Genomic DNA, 7245 nt, shown 5'->3' with positions numbered 1-7245 from the left:
ATATGGGCTTAGTCCAACGTTAGTGACAAAGGTGAGTCTTACTAATGTTGGCATCATCTTCTTCTTCCACGTTAGAGCTCACGTTAACTAAGTTAACGTGGCTCTTAACGTGGCCAATTTCCGCTTTTTGAACGTTAGTGGCACTTACTTTTACCACTAACATTGGAGTTCTACTTCTCTTCCATGTTAGCTTCCACGTTACCATATTTAACGTGGCAATTGACGTGGGCTATGATGGCTCACGAAGGCGTTATTGGCAATCACTTTTCTCATTAACGTTGCAAGCTAGCTTTCATTCCACGTTAGTGGTCAGGTTAGCTAGACTAACGTGGTTCTTCCTTGCTTCCTTTATCCTGAAATCAAGCAATAAAGTGCATCAAAGCTCTAATCCAAGTTATGAGACATGCATCATTCAATTTGTCCTTTAATTCATGCATAATTCTCATGAAATCATGTAAAATTCACAATGTTTGCTTGAATCAAGATGTAAGTGATTATTTACCCAAAACTTGCTTATTTCCTAAGAAAATGCATGAAACTACCTTAAAACCATAAAGAAAAGGTCAGTGAAACTGGCCAAAATGCCCTGGCATCACAACACCAAACTTAAAGCTTGCTTGTCCCTAAGCAAGTACTGGAACAAGAGAATGATGAATGAAATAACAAGATGAATGAATCATTATTGTGAAAATCATGTTCTTGGTTTTATGGGGTTTCATGCATAGCAACTTAGGTTCATTCCTTTACTGGCTTTCAGACCTTTATCATGCCTTGGAATACTCACTTGATTGCACCCTTTGAGACTTTTATTTATTGATCCCTTTGTCTTTCCAAGTTTTATTTCATCCTTAGGCTAAGTGTTCTGTGAGGGGGCGACTCTTTAAGATAAGCTTTCAGCCAACACTCCTGAACCAGTTGGTTCAAGGTGCTAGGTGTTGAAACACCCCTAAGGACTTACTCCCTCAAGTCTCTCTCCCCCATACATGCACACCACAGGCACATGGTTTGTTATTTTCTTTCCTTGAGGTCTTGGTGTCCAGCACCTCTTTGGGTTACTAAATATTCTGTAGCAAGGTTGCTCTTGATAGTGGATTTTCAGTTGATAATCCCGGGTTAGTTAACCCAAGTTACCAAGTGATGAAGCACTCCTAAGAACTTATTCATCCAAGCAGATCCTTGGTACAAGAGCACCAGAGACACATCCCTCAAGTTTCATGCCCTTGGTGCCTAGCCTTATTCTTTATTAACTTTTCTTTCTTTTTTAACTCTTATTGTTCTTTTCCTTTTTCTTATTAGGATCTTATTGTTTAGCTAGTCTCATGGGGTGTGTTTCAAGTATATGATTCAGGACAGATAGTTGCCTTCCCACCTTGTTGGTGAACCAACTTAGCTAAGTGATTACTACACCACAACTTTAAGAACCTACTCCACAACTTGAACATCACTCTGGTCTTTCATAACATCTCTTTTTTTATTTAGCTTAAAAGAACAAGCATACAATAAGCAAGATGAAAATGAAAACAGGCAACTTGAACCAGCAAGCATAGACCTAAGTAAGGAGAATACTAAAGACAGAATTGAAATTCCTAAACTACCAAGGAAGCATGTTCTATTTCATACATGATTTTCCTTATTTAAAAGACTTGAAAAAGAAAGATGGAACAATAAGGGAACTCCACCACCTTTTACTAATGGGGTTGTTCATGCTCTCCCTCCTGTTTGTCCTCCTTGTGTTTTTCTTGAGTGCTTGCACTCCCACTTCCCTTGCTTTTTCCAATCAACTTCTTCCAGAAGCCAGCATCTTCCATCTTCTTTTTCAATGTTTCCTTCTACTGTTTCACCTTCCTTTCCTCTTGTTCTGTGAGATCTTTTTGGACCTCATCATACCTAGGGATTGTAGAGTGTAGATTATGCATATGACTAGACATATAGTTCAACTTGGCTTGAGTGTTTATGTTGAACTCCTCCTTACGTAGTTGCCATCCTTCATTAAGTACACTGAACTCATTGAATGCCTTCGTCTGAGCTAGCTGGCGTTGGTTGAGTTCTTGAAGGCATTTATCTTGACACTCTTGCCTTTCAGTCACTTGATTGATGGCTTGAGTGAGCTGGGAATAATGTTCCATTTGCTGTTTCTACCACTCCCCTTGTTGATTCATCCAATTAAAGGAGTTCTTCTTGACGATCCATCCTTTGGGATTGAACGTGTAGTTGTTGCTCTTGCCCTTCTATATATCTCCTTGCCAAGTCCTCAATGGCTCCTTGAATGTGTCCCAGATTTATATTGGTTGGATCATAGTACTCTTCTTGCTGATATTCTTCCTGTTGAGGTTCTTCTTGGTGAGGTTCTTCTTGTGGTGTTCTTCTCCCTATTTGAGGCCTTCTTTGTTGTTGGGCGGGTGTCACATATGTTATACGCTGGAGTGTAACCATCCTTCCAGGGTTTACCCAAGTTGGATTGCTGTCCTCGAAGACTACCTTGGCTTTCGTACACAGCCTAAGGATGGTGCTGGAGAACCAAAGTCTAGCACCTGGATCATTCTTCTCAGCTGATTCTTGAATCCACTCAACTATAATCTCGTTCACATTGATGACTCCACCATTTACTAAGCAGTGTACCATAGTAGCTCGAGTAATGTTGACCTCAGAATTGTTTGCAGCTGGGAGGATAGATCTCTTCACAAGTTCAAACCATCCCTTGGCTTCCGGGATGAGGTCTCCTCTCCTGATGAACCGAGGTCTTCTATCTGAATACCTTTCCCAGTCAGATCCTATAACACACATATCATTCACAATTTCTTCAAGTTCATTATTGTCGGGGCCATTACTTATTCTCACGTGATAACTGGGCTCATCAAAATGTGGTGATTTCAGCTGAAGAACCCTTGTTATGGCATTGGGGCTGAAGTCCACCTCTGTTCCTCTCACGTAACTTTTAAAGGAGGGGGCCTTGGTTTTGTCTTCTCTGACCATATTTGCATAGAATTCTTTGATGAGGTTTTCATTTATCTTTGTTGCTAGGTTCGTGAGCCTTTGCCAACCCCTTTGTTCGATCTTCTCTCGAATCTGTGGGCATTCATCTTCGTTGAACTGGAATATTAACTCAGGCAATATCTTTTTGAGCTTTATCCGTTCAAATTCACGTTCATGGAATGCAGTTTTGAATTTCCCTTCATCAAAAGGGCTGCTCTCAACCGGTTCCTTTCTCTTTTGCCTCTTGGAGCTTGATGATGCCATGAATGATTTTTGAAAAGTGAAGGTGTTGAGGTTAGTGATGAGTGGTAAAATTCGGTTGGGTTTGGATAGGGTGTAGCTTGGAGAATTGTACTTCGAGAGTGAGAAGTTTGAAGAAGTGGTTGCTGGAATGTGAAGGGAAGTACGGACTAGGAATCACTTATATAGGGAAATGATGAGTAAATGAAAGGTGTGGATTGATGGGGTGGTTGTGTGATGGACAGATGGGGTTTTGCATGGGATGAGCATAAGGATCATCAACTTTATAATGGGGTTGGTTCAGTTTCCAAGCTTGTTCTCCTTCCAATGTTGCATGGCAACAATTTCCAATGCAATCCCCCTGGAGACACGTGTATAGACTTCTCTTTTTGTGGTGGCCGAACCTTTCAATTGTCCCATCAATTCTCCTACAAAATAAAAGAAATGTGATTAAAAGAAAACTTGTGGAAAGTGGCGGAAAAAATTAAAAAGAAGAGAATAACTACATTTTAAAGTTTTTGTTGTTAACTACTAAGTGCTATTCACAAATGCAAACCAACTGACTAATTAGATTTTCATGTATGCAACCATGGTGACACCAAACATAGTTTGTGGCAATGTGGTGTACGATGATTTCTTCAAGGTGCTAAGAGTGACATGCTATGAGTTGCATTCATGTCCTCTTAGTGTGCTTGAAACACCAAACTTGTTCTTCACTATATGTTGCATAAAAGGATTTATTCAAGGATATGTCAAAGTTGATTTGCGATCCATGAACCTTGCTTTATTAAATACTTTAAAAGCATGTAAAACATGGGTTGCCTCCCATGAAGCGCTTCTTTAGCGTCACTAGCTTGACGTTCTTCCTTTGTAAGGGTGGTTGGTAATGCTTCAAATCTTCCCCTCTTGCAGTAAACCTATATCCATTGGCTTCATCAATGATCTCTACATGTTCTAGGGAGAGAACTTTGTTGATGGTGAAAACCTTAGGTAACTGAGATGGGATGGTGGGAAGATGAGGTGGGATATCTAGGAAGTAAGCTGAGATCACTTTATCTTCTGGAGAGAAATCTTCTGTAGGGATCTTTTTGTTCCTCCATCTCCTTGGTATCTTCTTCTTTGTTTCTTTTGCTGTTATCCTGCTCTTTGTGGTCTCTTTTCCTAGGGGGATTTTGTTGCTGGTCCCATATGATTCTGGTGGTTTTGGCTCCGCTTGAGTTTCCTTTAGCTGTGGCAGCTGCTGATTATTTTGTTCATCACCCAAAGAAATTCCTGAGTGTACAGCTTGTTCCTCAATGCTTATTTCTCCCACCATTGCTCTGTCATGCTCTGTCGTTAGTTCCTTGCCTTCCTGACTTGCTTCTTGTGTGGGTTTGAAGACATTGAAGGTGAGTTGTTCGTCATGTACCCTCAGTATTAGCTCTCCTCGCTCCACATCTATGAGCGCTCTGGCTGTAGCTAAGAATGGTCTTTCCAATATGCTTGGGTGAAGATGACTTTCTTCCATTTCCTGTATGACAAAGTCTGTGGGAAAGGAGTAGTTCCCAACCTTCACCAGCACGTTTTCAACCACTCCTATTGCTTGTTTTTGAGTTTTGTCCACCAGCCTGATGACTACGTCTGTGGGCATCAGCTCATTGATTTGCAGCCTCTTCATAAGGGATAAAGGCATTAGGTTGATGCTTGCTCCCAGATCACAGAGTCCTTTATCAAACATTGTTTTTCCTATGGCACAGGGGATGTGAAAACTCCCTGGGTCCTTCCTTTTTGTAGGTAGCTCTGGTTGAATGAGAGCACTGCACTCTTTATTCATCACTATGGTTTGTCCTCCCTTGAGTGAGCTTTTCCTGGTCAGCAGCTCCTTCATATACTTAATGTATGAGGGAATTTGTTGGAGGGCCTTGATGAATGGTATGTTTACATGGAAAGATGCAAATATGTCAAAAAACCTTGAGTATATTCTCTTCTCTACACCACCATTGAGTAATTGGGGAAAGGGTGCATAGAGTCTCAGCAGCTCTTTCTGTGTAGTTGTGGTTTCTTGATGATTCTCTTCCTGCTTTCCTGCTGATGTATCTTCAGGTTGTTCTGATGATTTGTTCGGCTCTTCCTCAGTCTCCTTATCACTTATAGTAACCATCTTGCAATCTTCTCATCTGACTTTCTTTGCTTCACCTCTTGGATTTTTCTCTGTGTCACTTGGGAAGCTATCAGTAGGTTTGGAAATCTTCTCAGATAGGTATCCCACTTGAAATTCTAGCCTCTTGATGGTGTCTCTCTGATTCTTGATATTGGCTCGTACCTCCTCTTTGAAGACCTTGTTATCTTAAATCTCCTTGCATATGCCTTCAAGTAGAGTCTCAATCCTTGATAGTCTTTCTTCCGATGATGGAGAGTTGAGATTGGAAGGATGAGAAGGGCCATTTTGACTTTGGTATGGATATTGAGAGGTGTTGTTGGGTGGGTATTGGTATGACCTCTATGTGGAGTGTTGGTGAGTTGCATTGTTGTTGGGGTTGTGGCGTCTCTAATCTTGGCCTTGGTGTTGTTGATTTCCCCACCCAAAGTTTGGGTGGTTCCTCCAACCAAGATTATACGTTTTGGAGTATGGGTCATGATTCTATCTAGGTGGATTCCCAATGTAGTTGGCTTGTTCCTGATCACCCTCTGCTTCTTCATTCACTCCTTCTTGGGTTGCTGCTGAAGTGGTGATTGCTGCTACTTGATTCCCCTCCATCTTCTTGGTGAGGTCAGCTAATTGCTTGGTAATCATCTTGTTTTGAGCTAGCAGTGCATCCACATTGTTCAGCTCCATCACTCCTCTAGTGTTGTCTCTTTCAGAAGAATAGAAGTAGTCATTCTCTGCTACAGTCTCAATGACATCTATAGCTTCTTCAATGGTCTTCTTGTTGTTCAGAGATCCCCCAGATGAGTGGTCTACTGCCTTCTTTGATTCATATGAAGGGCCTTCATAGAAAATGTGCAACTGTACCCATTCATTGAACATATCTGGCAGGCATCTTCTAGTCAGGTCTTTAAACCTCTCCCATGCTTCATATAGAGTCTCACCATCCTACTGCCTGAATGTTTGTACCTCAGCTCTCAACCTGTTGATCCGTTGAGGAGGATAGAATCTTGCCAAGAACTTGTTCACCACATCTTCCCAGGTTGCTAAACTCTCTTTTGGAAAGGATTCCAGCCATTTAGATGCTTTGTCCTTGAGCGAGAAGGGAAACAGAAGTAGTCTATAGGTGTCAGGATGAACACCATTAGATTTCACAGTATCGCATATCCTCAGGAAGGTGGTTAGATGTTGATTGGGGTCTTCTTGGACACTTCCTCCGAATGAACAATTGTTCTGAACAAGGGTGATGAGCTGTGGCTTTAGTTCAAAGTTGTTGGCATGTATGGTTGGCCTTTGGATGCTACTCCCACAGTTTCCTGGGTTTGGGTTGATGTAAGAACCCAGAACTCTTCTCTCTTGCCCAGCCTGATGCGCTGGACCTTCTCTGCCATGGTTATGAGCCTTTTCTTCATGATGGTTTTCCATATTCTCATCCATGTCTGGTTCAAAGTACTCTTCCTCTTCCTCAGCACCAACTACTCTCTTTCCTCTTGCTTCCCTCCTTAATCTAAGGAAGGTCCTCTCAGGTTCAGAATCGAAGGAAGTTGAAGCCCCGCTTCTTCTACCTGTCATACAACCAACAAGGCAAAAGCAAGAAGAATAGGTGCAGACAGTAATTTCTACAGAAATGCTGTTAGCGTGAGTGATGCAATATATCAAACAGTTAGTGGGTTAGTGACTGAATTGTAAACAACTAAGAAAATGGGTAGGGGAAAGGGAAGAAAATAGCTAAACAGAAAGTAAATTACTCAAATGAACTTAAATCAAACAAAATAAAAACAAATGCTCAATCTAGTTATCCACCAATTTAATCATCGTTGATACAAAATCAATCCCCGGCAACGGTGCCATAAATTTGATGCACGGAAACTTGTCCCTTAACAAATCTACCTCGGCAAGTATACCGA

The 7245-nt window shown here is 41.4% G+C and overlaps 1 non-coding gene across 1 annotated transcript; it reads left to right on the top strand.

Moving 5' to 3' along the window:
- Positions 1-6215: 6215 nt before the first annotated feature.
- On the top strand, positions 6216-6322 carry LOC148577466 (small nucleolar RNA R71). The gene has a single exon (XR_015904272.1). It is a non-coding gene; the product is annotated as a small nucleolar RNA R71 (small nucleolar RNA).
- Positions 6323-7245: the final 923 nt, after the last annotated feature.

Source organism: Arachis ipaensis, chromosome B1 (assembly GCF_059453495.1).
Source record: "Arachis ipaensis isolate K30076 ecotype BB chromosome B1, ASM5945349v1, whole genome shotgun sequence".
Lineage (NCBI taxonomy): Eukaryota > Viridiplantae > Streptophyta > Magnoliopsida > Fabales > Fabaceae > Arachis > Arachis ipaensis.
The sequence above is the reverse complement of the archived record's forward strand: the minus strand, read 5'-3'. Positions and strand labels throughout refer to the sequence as shown.